Raw genomic sequence first — 12,660 nt, 5'->3', positions numbered from 1 at the left:
AAGTTAAAAAACTCTGTTCAGGTATGACAGCGTCCTGGGTTGTTCGGATCCCCTGTTACTGAATTCGGGGTGCCAGAAAGAAGGAGGGAAGGTTGACCAAGTTCTGTCCCAGTGGTGTCTGTGGCGTGGTGGGTCTGCAGGAAGCTGTGTATCTCTCAGGTGAGAGGGGCACTTGGTGGCAGAAGGGTAACTTTGGCAATGTTTTTATCAGTGCAGGTTTACCTACTATTATGGATGAAGAAAGGAGGTCTGAAAGTGCAGATATTGAAATCCTGCCGCCGGTATTGTGAGTTCTAATGTTGGTCCTTAAAGGGTTTAGGCTGTTTCCTTAGATATGGGTATGTTTCCTTTTCTTAGACGGTGCCTAAGAAGGTGGTGGCCAAGAAAAAGAACAAGGAGTGCCCTATCTGCAAGTGCTCGCTGTCTTCTTCTTACACTAAGAAGCTCTGTCAGCAGTGCATTGAGAAGACGGTGGCTGAAGAGACTCCGAGTCTTCTGAAAGATTAAAAATCTATTATGTCCGAAGTTAAAATGTCCCTGAAAGCCAGAAGGAAGAGGAGAAGAGCGGTGAGGCAGGAATCTGACGTGGAATCAGAAGATAGTGAATCTCTCTCCGGGGATGAGGACTCTAATGATTCCTCCTCCTCTGAAGATAATACAAGAGAAGGGAAGTTCCTATTTCCAGCAGAGGATACGGACAAATTATTAAAAGTTATTCGATCTACCTTGGAGTTAGAGGATACCAAGGAGGATAGATCTGTAGAAGATGCCGTGTTTGAGGGGCTTAGAGAAAGGAAGCGTAGATGTTTCCCTGTTCATAGATCTATTTCAGCGGTGATAGAGAAAGAGTGGAAAAAGCCAGATAAGAAGCCATTTATTTCTAAGACTTTTAAACGGAAGTACCCCTTTGAGGAAGAGGCTTCTACATCTTGGGACAAGGCCCCAAGACTGGATGTAGCCATTTCAAAGATTTCTAAGAGATCCTCCTTGCCTTTTGAGGATATGGGATTTTTAAGGGATCCTTTAGATAAGAGGATAGATTCTTCCCTTAAGAATTCGTGGGAATCTTCTGCGGCTGCTTTCAGGCCTAGTATAGCTGCCATTGTTGTTGCGAGGTCTATGTCACTGTGGTTAGATAGACTGGAGGGGCAGATCAGGGATAAATGCCCTAGAGAGCAGTTGTTGGCATCCATACCCACTTTCCAAAAGGCCGCGGACTTTATTGCGGAAGCCTCAGTGGACACGATGAGGCTGGAAGCAAGAGCCGCATCCCTTTCCAATTCTGCAAGACGCGCTTTGTGGCTTAAAAATTGGAAAGGGGGAGATATGCCGTCCAAGCTGAGGCTATGTAGCATTCCCTGTGATGGCCAGTTTCTTTTCGGGTCTGAACTAGATTCTTTACTCGGAAAAGCGGCAGTTAGGAAGAAAAAATTCCCCCAGGAGTCCTTCATTCAGTTCAAGCAGTATAAACGGCCCTTCCGGAACCCGTCAAGATTTCAGAATAAAAAGCAGACGGGGGATAGAGAGCAGGGAGCAAGGCCTAGATCTGGGAGTAAAGGTTTTTTGTTTAGATCAGCCACAGCCCGTACGGGAAAACAGGGAAAGCAATGATGCCATGATCCCAGTGGGAGGAACATTAAAATTCTTCCTTCCTGCTTGGGAGAAGATGGCAGGAAAATGGTTGGTAGGTCTTCTGCGGGAGGGTCTAAGATTGGAATTCTTGAGATATCCCGCAGAAAGATTTGTGATTTCAAGATCTTCTCTCATAATGCTGCAAGAAATAAAAAAATTAGCAAGCAAAAAGGTGTTAATTCCTGTCCCAGAGTCAGAGCTAGGGAAAGGTTTCTATTCTACCCTGTTCCTAGTGAAGAAACCAGATGGGTCATACCGGACAATAATAAATCTCAAATACCTAACAAATTCCTGAAAGCCAGAAAATTCAAAATGGAAACCATCAGGTCAGCAATATATCTTTTATCTCCAGGCTGTCATATGGCGGTTCTGGATTTAAAAGATGCCTACCATCATATTCTGATACATCCAGATCACCAGAGATTCCTCCGGGTGGCTGTAAGAACCGAGTCGGGTCTTCTTCACTTTCAGTTCCAGGTGCTTCCCTTTGGCCTTTCCATGGCGCCTCGGATCTTTACCAAGGTAGTGGCGGAGATGGCTTCCTTCATCAGAAAGGAGAACATCACGTTTATGCCTTACCTGGACGATTTTCTGGTGGTAGCCCAATCTCAGGAGGCGTGTGTCAGGGCGCTGAATCGGGTGATGGAGGTATTTCAGTTCCTGGGGTGGCTGTTAAACGTCCAGAAGTCCAGGATGCAGCCGTCAACAAGCCAGGTTTTCTTGGGTCTGGTTTTAAATTCCAGGCTGGAGAAAACTTTCCTCACCGAGGAGAAGGTAGCTGGGGTTCAGGAAGTAGTTCAGAGGGTTCAGTCAGGAGCAGCCTTGTCCATAAGGAAAGCTATGTCACTATTGGGAGTTCTGACATCCTGCATGCCAGCAGTCCAGTGGGCTCAACGACACTCTCGACAGCTACAGGGGGAGATCCTGGCTGCCACGAAACGGGCAGGGACATCCCTGGAGTCGATTATAAAATTATCAGACGTAACTCTTTCATCCCTAGACTGGTGGAAGGAAGTAGAGAATTTGACTCAGGGAGTTCCGTGGTCCTTTCCGGAACCAGTAGTAGTAACTACAGACTCCAGCCCCTGGGGATGGGGGACTCACGTGGAAGATCAGAATTTTCAGGGAGAGTGGTCCCAGGGTCAGAGACGGTTTTCGTCAAATCGGAAAGAGCTACGAGCCGTTTTGCTGGCCTTGAGAGCAGCTCTTCCAATGATCCAGAACAAACATGTGAGAGTGATGTCTGACAATCGGACGGTTGTCTCATATCTCAATCATCAGGGAGGAACCAGGTCAGATTCCTTACGAAGAGAGACGGAATGGATTTTCGAGGAGATAGAAGGGAGAGTGCTTCATCTATCAGCCATTCACATCAGAGGAGTCGAGAATTCTCGAGGAGACTTCTTGAGTCGCCACAAGTTGCGTCAGGGGGAGTGGTCGTTGAATCCAGAGATTTTCTCCCAGATAGTGGATTTATGGGGTCTGCCATCAGTAGACATGTTCGCCACAAGGGAGAACAGAAAGGTAGAAAAATTATTTTCCCTCAGTCCAGAGGAGTGCCCATCTGGAGTGGATGCCTTCCTCCAGAGATGGGACTTCCCTCTAGGTTATGCCTTTCCCCCTCTACAGTTGATTCCGCTAGTGATAAGGAAGATCAGATACGAGGGGGCAAGAGTGATCCTGATAGCACCCTTCTGGCCGAAGAGGGCATGGTTTTCCCTGTTGAGAGCCATGTCATTTTCGGATCCGTGGATCCTGCCAGGAATTCCGGACCTGTTGTCGCAGGGTCCAGTGTTCCACCCGGAAGTAGAGTCTCTACATCTTTCGGCGTGGAATTTGAGAGGTAATTTTTAGCTAGTCAGGGATTCTCAAAGGAGGTCATTTCCACTCTAATGAAAAGTAGGAAGGAGGTGACGAACATTATCTATGCGCGAGCCTGGAGAAAGTCCTTTATAGGCGCAGAAGGGGTTTCCTGGCCATTAGAATTTTCAGTGGTTCAGGTGTTGGATTTTTTACAGAGAGGGTTGTCCCTCGGGTTGGCAAAAAGTACACTAAAGGTGCAGGTGTCAGCATTGTCGGTCTTAGGGAGAAGGAGTTTAGCCATGGACCCTTGGGTCGCTAGGTTTTTTAAGGCAGTTGATAGAATTACGCCAGTGACGGGCTCTAGATTTCCTCCCTGGGATCTTAACTTAGTGTTAAATGCCCTAACCAAACATCCTTTTGAGCCTCTAGTTTCTTGCTCAGTTAAATTGCTTACCCTTAAGCTAGATTGCTGGTAGCCTTAACATCAGCCAGGAGGGTTGGGGAGATTCAGGCTCTCTCCATTAACCCCCCCTTTCATGTCCATCAGAGAAGACAGGGTAGTTCTCAGACCAGATCCCGGTTTTATGCCGAAGGTTCCTTCTAGGACAAATAGGTCTCAGGAGGTAGTTCTTCCAGCTTTCCTTTCAGAACCAAAAGATGACAGAGAGAAGGAGCTGCATTCCCTTGATGTCAGGAGGTGTATTTTGCAGTATCTGGAAGTAACTAAAGATTGGAGAAAATCTTCCGCCTTATTTGTTCTGTTCGGTGGGGCTAGAAAAGGTAATACAGCCTCTAAGGCATCTATTGCCCGCTGGATCAGAGAAGCTATATCCTTGGCGTATTCAGTGTCCGGTGTTTCTCCCCCTGTTTCTGTGAGGGCTCACTCCACGAGGGCGGTGTCCACCTCCTGGGCAGAGAGGGCCAGCGTTTCCATTGAACAGATCTGTCGGGCTGCCACCTGGTCTTCTCCGTCCACTTTCTATAAGCACTATAGGCTCCAGCTTGACTCTATTTCTGACCTTCTCTTTGGCACAAAGGTCTTGAGTACTGTCTCCCACCCTGGGGATGATCTCTGAAATCTCTCTCTAAGGTGCTGTCGTGGGGGAGGGGAAAAATGATGATTACACTTACCGGTAATCGGATTTTCCTGACCCCACGACAGCACCTCTTTATTCCCTCCCTCTTGGTGTAGGGCTGTGTGTTCACGGGTGTCGCATAATAAAAAAAATAATAAAAAAAAATGTGTGTAAGAACTAAACTAACGTAAGGGGACTCCCTCTCATGCTCTGGAAACTCACTGAGGTGGGAGAGTGGCTCCACCTTTTTATGCTGCAGGTTTCCTGTCCTGGGGCGGAGCCATATCTCTAAAGTGCTGTCATGGGGTCAGGAAAATCAGATTCCCGGTAAGTGTAATCATCATTTTCGTCTCCACGTACGCCTCGCTATATGGATAGCGCTACAATTCCAGAGAGGTTCTTCGGTCCCCAAGTGAGTTTTGGGAGTTCAGAGCATACAGCATACCCCCGTCTATGGATAGGGCTCCCTTCCCACGAGAGGTCCAAACGCATCGCGTGCGGTCCACGGTGGAACGCACTCACGTCCGCTGGCGCTCCACAGGCATTTCCAGCTGAGCGCCGAGCAAGACCTCCCACACACGTCCGCCGCCCATTTTCTTCAAGGATGGGACAAGCGATTGGGGACAGCACTCCCCAGCAGGGCGCAGGTCCTGAGCCCAGATCCTCCCTAGGCAGCACAAAGAAAAAAAAAAAAACCCAGTAGCATGTGCAATACAGTAGAAGCGGCACAGGTAGGCAGCAAGGGGCGCAGCGGCACCGGCGGCGAGCCGGCCAGTGGCAGCCCGGCACCCAGCCGGTATCGGGGGGCATACTACCTGTAAATGGATAGATATATACATATACAGTCGTGGCCAAAAGTTTTGAGAATTACATAAATATTGGAAATTGGAAAAGTTGCTGCTTAAGTTTTTATAATAGTAATTTGCATATACTCCAGAATGTTATGAAGAGTGATCAGATGAATTGCATAGTCCTTCTTTGCCATGAAAATTAACTTAATCCCCAAAAAAACTTTTCACTGCATTTCATTGCTGTCATTAAAGAACCTGCTGAGATCATTTCAGTAATCGTCTTGTTAACTCAGGTGAGAATGTTGACGAGCACAAGGCTGGAGATCATTATGTCAGGCTGATTGGGTTAAAATGGCAGACTTGACATGTTAAAAGGAGGGTGATGCTTGAATTCATTGTTCTTCCATTGTTAACCATGGTGACCTGCAAAGAAACGCGTGCAGCCATCAGTGCGTTGCATAAAAATGGCTTCACAGGCAAGGATATTGTGGCTACTAAGATTGCACCTCAATCAACAATTTATAGGATCATCAAGAACTTCAAGGAAAGAGGTTAAATTCTTGTTAAGAAGGCTTCAGGGCGTCCAAGAAAGTCCAGCAAGCGCCAGGATCGTCTCCTAAAGAGGATTCAGCTGCGGGATCGGAGTGCCACCAGTGCAGAGCTTGCTCAGGAATGGCAGCAGGCAGGTGTGAGCGCATCTGCACGCACAGTGAGGCGAAGACTTTTGGAAGATGGCCTGGTGTCAAGAAGGCCAGCAAAGAAGCCACTTCTCCCCAAAAAAAACATCAGGGACAGATTGATCTTCTGCAGAAAGTATGGTGAATGGACTGCTGAGGACTGGGGCAAAGTCATATTCTCCGATGAAGCCGCTTTCCGATTGTTTGGGGCATCTGGAAAAAGGCTTATCCGGAGAAGAAAAGGTGAGCGCTACCATCAGTCACGGTGTCATGCCAACAGTAAAGCATCCGGAGACCATTCATGTGTGGGGTTGCTTCTCATCCAAGGGAGTGGGCTCACTCACAATTTTGCCCAAAAACACAGCCATGAATAAAGAATGGTACCAAAACACCCTCCAACAGCAACTTCTTCCAACAATACAACAACAGTTTGATGAAGAACAATGCATTTTCCAGCACGATGGAGCACCGTGCCATAAGGCAAAAGTGGCTCGGGGACCAAAACGTTGACATTTTGGGTCCATGGGCTGGAAACTCCCCAGATCTTAATCCCATTGAGAACTTGTGGTCAATCCTCAAGAGGCGGGTGGACAAACAAAAACCCACTAATTCTGACAAACTCCAAGAAGTGATTATGAAAGAATGGGTTGCTATCAGTCAGGAATTGGCCCAGAAGTTGATTGAGAGCATGCCCAGTCGAATTGCAGAGGTCCTGGAAAAAAAGGGCCAACACTGCAAATACTGACTCTTTGCATAAATGTCATGTAATTGTCGATAAAAGCCTTTGAAACGTATGAAGTACGTGTAATTATATTTCACTACATCACAGAAACAACTGAAACAAAGATCTAAAAGTAGTTTAGCAGAAAACTTTGTGAAAACTAATATTTTTGTCATTCTCAAAACTTTTGGCCACGACTGTACATCAACTTGACAATACAACGGATCAGTCTAGGTCATTTAGAGCATGCAGGCCGGGGCTGCTTCATAATATGGAAGCGGGGCCTCACAGCAGCAGTAGGTACCAGGGGCCCACGATTGCGCGCAACAGGCGTCATCGCTTCCAACGCATGTCCTAGCCGGGAGAAGTGCACAGTGACGAGCAAACAGTTTAACAGGCCGTAGCTTATCTGGTCCGTTCATGTTCAGCCGCTGCGGATACCAGCTATGTCATTTGTCTGTCACCTGGATCGTCCAGGCCGAGTTTAATGTTGCATGTCACCTGGATCGTCCAGGCCGAGTCAATGTTGCATGTCACCTGGATCGTCCAGGCCGAGTTAATGTTGGATGTCACCTGGATCTCGCAGGGCCAGCTGCCGCAGACCCCAGCTATGTCAGTTGTTTGTAACCTGGATCGTCCAGGCCACCAAAATAATGTGGTATGTCACCTGGATCGTCCAGGCCGAGTTTTAAATGTCGTATGTCACCTGGATCGTCCAGGCTGAGTGTAATGTCGTATGCTGTAGATACCAGTTATGTCAGTTGTTTGTTACCTGGATCGTCTAGGCCACCGAACAAATGTGGTATGCCACCTGGATCGTCCAGGCCGAGTTTTAAATGTCGTATGTCACCTTGATTGTTCAGGCTGAGTGTAATGTCGTATGCTGTAGATACCAGTTATGTCAGTTGTTTGTTACCTGGATCGTCCAGGCCACCAAACAAACGTGGTATGGCACCTGGATCGTCCAGGCCGAGTTTTAAATGTCGTATGTCATCTGGATCGTCCAGGCCGAGTGTAATGTCGTATGCTGCAGATCCCAGCTATGCCAGTTGTATGTCACCTGGATCCCCCAGGTCCAGCCGCTGCAGATACCTGCGATGTTCTTGTTTGTTACCTGGATAGTCCAGGCCACGTTAAATGTTGTATATCACCTGGATCGCCCAGGTTCAGCCACGGCAGTTACCGGCCATGTCTTGTCTGTTACCTGGATCGTCCAGGCCATGTTAAATGTTGTATGTCACCTGGATCGTCCAGGTTCAGCTACCGCTGATACCACGCCATGTCATTCACCTTGTCTCCTGGATCGCCCAGGACAAACTAAATGTTTGGGCGTCAACTAGACCGTCAGGTTCAGCCGCTGCTGTTACCACGCTATATGTCATGTTGAGTCCGCCACACCCCCTTCAGTCTATCCAGGCTCGGCTTTTAGTTAAGAGTCCCCCGGATGGTCAAAGGGTCTCACGGTCCGCATCTTATCCCCACGGTTACGTTATTCAGTCTGCTTAATGTTCCCCCTCAGATTCCTAGAAGTGTCTTCCGGCCACTATCATCCTCGAATCAGGCAAAGCCTCGCAAGGTAAGGAATACGCAATAAGGGTAAAAGCACCGGTAGGTTCTATCCATGCATACCCCAGTCTGTATATACTTTGTTAGTTCTTATTGTTAGTTTTTCTGATAGTGGCAATCCGGAACGGGTCATTCGACAACCTAGGAACAAGTCTTGGTCCGGTTTAAAGGCTGGTCCACGATGTCACAGGTGTCCGACATAGAGGACAATGTTTCCATGTTAGGCTCATCGGTTTCGGGCCGGGTCAACAACGGGTCTCTCCGGAGCTGGACCATCCCAAAACTGATCATCGAGCTGAACAAAAAAGCGATACGGTATCCTGCATCTGCCAGGAAAGCAGAACTTTATAGACTAATGATGACAGAGGCCGGGCCCTCAGAGGAACAAACCTCCCTACCGTCTATTCAGCTTTCATTGGCCCAACTCCAATCCTCCATTAGTGGCTTGGTTAGCTCCATCTCAGACATCCATTCCAGGGTTGGGGTCCTGGAATCTCAACCGTCAACATCCGGTCAAAACCAGGCATCAGCACCAACCCTGCCCTCCCCACAGCCTCTTCCAGGTACTCACATGCCCACCCCCCAGATTGCCCCATCCCATTTTTTACCAGATAACCTCAAAAAGGATATTGTGGCAGGGAGGGACATAAACTTGGCATCTATCCTTATAGCGTCCCAAGATGTCCTAGAAAATCGTGTGATCAATTGCGGGGACGTGTCAATAGTCCTGAAAGCAAAAGACGCACGCATGAATAGGAAGTTGACCATCCCCGAATTCGTGCTAGCCTTTAGCATATACAGGGATGTGGTATGTTCAGCCCAGCCGGATAGGAGGGAGGAACTGGATAAATACCTATATCGGGTCACCGACCTGGGTCAGAAATATGGTGGATCGGCTTTCTACAATTATCACCGGTCCTTTTCTGCCAAAGCAGCAGCAGCGCTCTCACAAATCCAGTTCACCACTAATTGGGCGGAGATGGATATGGAACTATTCTGCCGGCACTTTGCGGGTCTCTGGGCTCCCACATGCTCAAGTTGCCAATCCATATTCCACTCCACCGAATGGTGCCCGAACTCCAATTCTGCTATCCTGCAAGAGGCGTGGCCCGGCCCCTCCAGTACTCAGGGGAACTCGAGCACAATTGACAAACTAGGTAGACCCATAGTGTACCTCGGCAAGAGCCAACTATACAACAATTTCAACCTGGGAAGTTGTGCCTTCAACGCGTGCAGGGCTCTCCATATTTGTTCATTATGTTTTAGAGCCCACCCTCGCTCCACGTGCCCTAGGAAGGCGTCTAAACAGCTATGACTAACCGACATTAATGTCGAATTGCTGTCGGGGCTCCAAAAAAACCACCATGACCGAGTCTTCGTAGATTTCCTGATCTCTGGCTTCCATGAAGGTTTTCATACAGGGGTAATCGCTCTTCCACAAGCTAATTGGGAGGGTCGTAACCTACTATCAGCTAGTCAGGACCCAGAAACGGTCAAAACTCTGCTCCAGGCAGAGGTCAACAAGGGTTTTTTGTTGGGCCCCTTCACTGACGTTCCTTTCCAGCACTGGCGCATTAACCCAATTGGCATTGTGTCTAAACAGTCGTCAAATAAAAAACGTCTAATTTCCGACTTGTCCGCTCCACATGCTTCTTCCACCCCAAGCCTGAATTCACTGATACCATCAGACGAATATTCGATGCGATATTCCTCCATCGACCAGGCAGTACAACTCATCTTGCTCTCAGGCAAGGGCTCTTGGCTCACAAAGGCAGACATAGCCGACGCCTTTAAGCTGCTGCCTGTTCGGCAGCAGCATTGGGGTTATTACGGCATCAGATGGTCCAACAAGTTTTACTTTGCAAACCGTCTCACTTTTGGCTGCAAAAGAAGTCCCTGGATTTTTGACCAGCTGGCAAAGGCTCTCCACTTAATCTTGGTCCACCACGGTGACTTGCCAATGGTTATCCACTATTTGGATGACTTCCTGATAGTCGAGAAGCAGCATCCTCTCCCGTCAGGCCTAGCCACGTTAACGGAAACCTTCAAACAATTACAGGTCCCGATAGCTTCGAATAAGATGGAAGGGCCAGCCACCCAGGTCACCTTCTTAGGCATCATTCTGGACACTGTTCGGATGGAAGCCAGGCTTCCAGCAGAGAAGTTGACCAAGATCTGAGCAGCCATAGCCAAAGCCGTGCTCGCAAATTCCGTCTCCAAAATGAAGCTCTCTTTTGGGGATGTTTAACTTTGCGACCAGGGTCGTGCCGCAAGGCAGATCATTCATGTCGAGGTTGCTTCAGCTTCTCCCCGAAGCCCAAGATCAAGACAGCACCATTCCCCTAGATAGATCTGACCATGTGGAAATCTTTTTTAGCAGACTGGAATGGCGTTTCTTTATTTATCCCCCCTCGAACCACGCTCTCGCCCATTGTTTTTTCGGACGCAGCAGGGTCAGCTGGGTTTGCAGCCATTTTTGGTAACCACTGGCTGGCAGGCGGGTGGCTCCTAGAACTGAGCTCGGACACAGAAGCCTTAAAATCATCTCCTCTCCTGGAGCTATATCCAATAGTTGCCGCTGCTCGAGTCTGGGGCGAACAGTGGGCCAACTCCTCCGTCTTGTTTGTCACGGATAGTCAGGCGTTAGTCGACATCCTGGACAAACAAAGAGCTAAATCACCCAAGATCATGTCATTGCTGGCAGACTAGTATGGTTATCCTTTTCTCTCAACTTCCGTTTTTCAGGTGAACACATTCAGGGCCAAAAAAATGTAGCAGCAGATGCACTGTCCAGATTTAATTTTCCGGTTTTCTTTCAGGAGATGCCCGACGTGGATCCCATGGGAGCCTCAATCCCAGCATACAACACCCTAGTTATGGGTTAGAATCTTTGGTGAAAGCGTTCGAGAAATTTAGACTTCGCTATCCTCAGGGCGGCTGGGACGAAATATCTTACATATTGGCGTTCATAGCTTTCTGTCACTCCCAACAAAATCTTTCGTATAATACCATCAAATTATACCTAGCAGGCCTCCAACTTCACTTCATACTCAGTAACCCAGGTCACTTTTCCATTTTTTCAAACCAGGCCATCAAGGCGGCCCTAAGGGGAATAAAATAAAAATGCAAAACAGGCTTCCACCTGCAGACAGCCAGTGTCCAGCGAGTTGTTCAGGGACTTGTCTTCTGCTCTGGACGGCAACCCTTTTGGGCCCTTTACCAGCACGGTAATACAAGCGGCCATGTTCTTAAGTTTCTATGGCTTCCTCCGGCCAGGAGAGTTCACTGGCAGCTCTCTGGGACATGGCTGTCTCCGCAAAGAACAGTTGTCTTAGCACAATAATTACTACATACTCAGCATCCCGCAGACCAAGACAAGCCAGACGGGGCCGCCCACGGAAATAAAATATTTCCCCGCCCAGAATAACTGGTGCCCAGTCCAGATCCTCAATAAATTATTGTCCCTGTTACAAACAGCACCTCCCGACAGTCCTCCCCTGCCCTTCAAAACCAAGCCACTCTCTTCAATCCAATTCACATCCCATATCCGCTCCCTGGCGGCAGGTCTTGGGTACGACCCAAAAGTCATTTCGGGCCATTCGTTCCGCATCGGGGCTGCATCGTCAGCTTCAAGACACCAAGTCCCCGCTCATGTTATCCGATCTATGGGGCGCTGGAGATCGTCTTGCTTCAGCAGGTACATTCCCAATCCACACGGGGAAATCTCCCAGGCTTTTCAGTTATTGGCATTATAGGTTATGCATGTTGGAAAAATACGAATAAATGGGTCTAGTCAACATAGTGTCCTTGACTTTTTGCCCTCTCCAGGCCTACCCACGCCCGTGGCTCCAGGCACAACTCAGCCATATAGTTCAGGTTCAGCATGCCTTACCCACGACCAAGACGCGTTCAGCCCTGCCCATAACTGCAATTATATTACAGAGAAGAAAAAAAAAAAAGCAGACTGATGTACTAGCCCTAAAAAGGGCTTTTTGGGGTGCTGTCAGGACGCTATCCTTACAGCAGATCAGATGAGTCTTTGAGGACTGGAGTGGACACAGAACACTGGCCTAGCTAACAATTTCCCTATTAAATCAGCAGCACTCTCCCTGCTCTCACTAACACTGCAGCTTCCGAATGGATCTAAGATGGATGCTGTCCTTGCTTTTTGATAGGAGGTGGGAGGGTCTGGGAGGGAGGGTATGCTGCTGATTGGCTGGAATGTGAGGTACAGGGTCAAAGTTTGCTCAATGATGATGTATTGGGGGCGGACCGAACATTGCATATGTTCGCCCGCCGCGGCGAACGCGAACAAGCGATGTTCGCCGGGAACTGTTCGCCCACGAATAGTTCGGGACATCTCTAATAGTAATTAGCGAAACCCAAAAACCGTT

This window comes from Bufo bufo, chromosome 2 (genome assembly GCF_905171765.1).
Source record: "Bufo bufo chromosome 2, aBufBuf1.1, whole genome shotgun sequence".
Lineage (NCBI taxonomy): Eukaryota > Metazoa > Chordata > Amphibia > Anura > Bufonidae > Bufo > Bufo bufo.
This window is presented reverse-complemented; position numbering follows the sequence as displayed.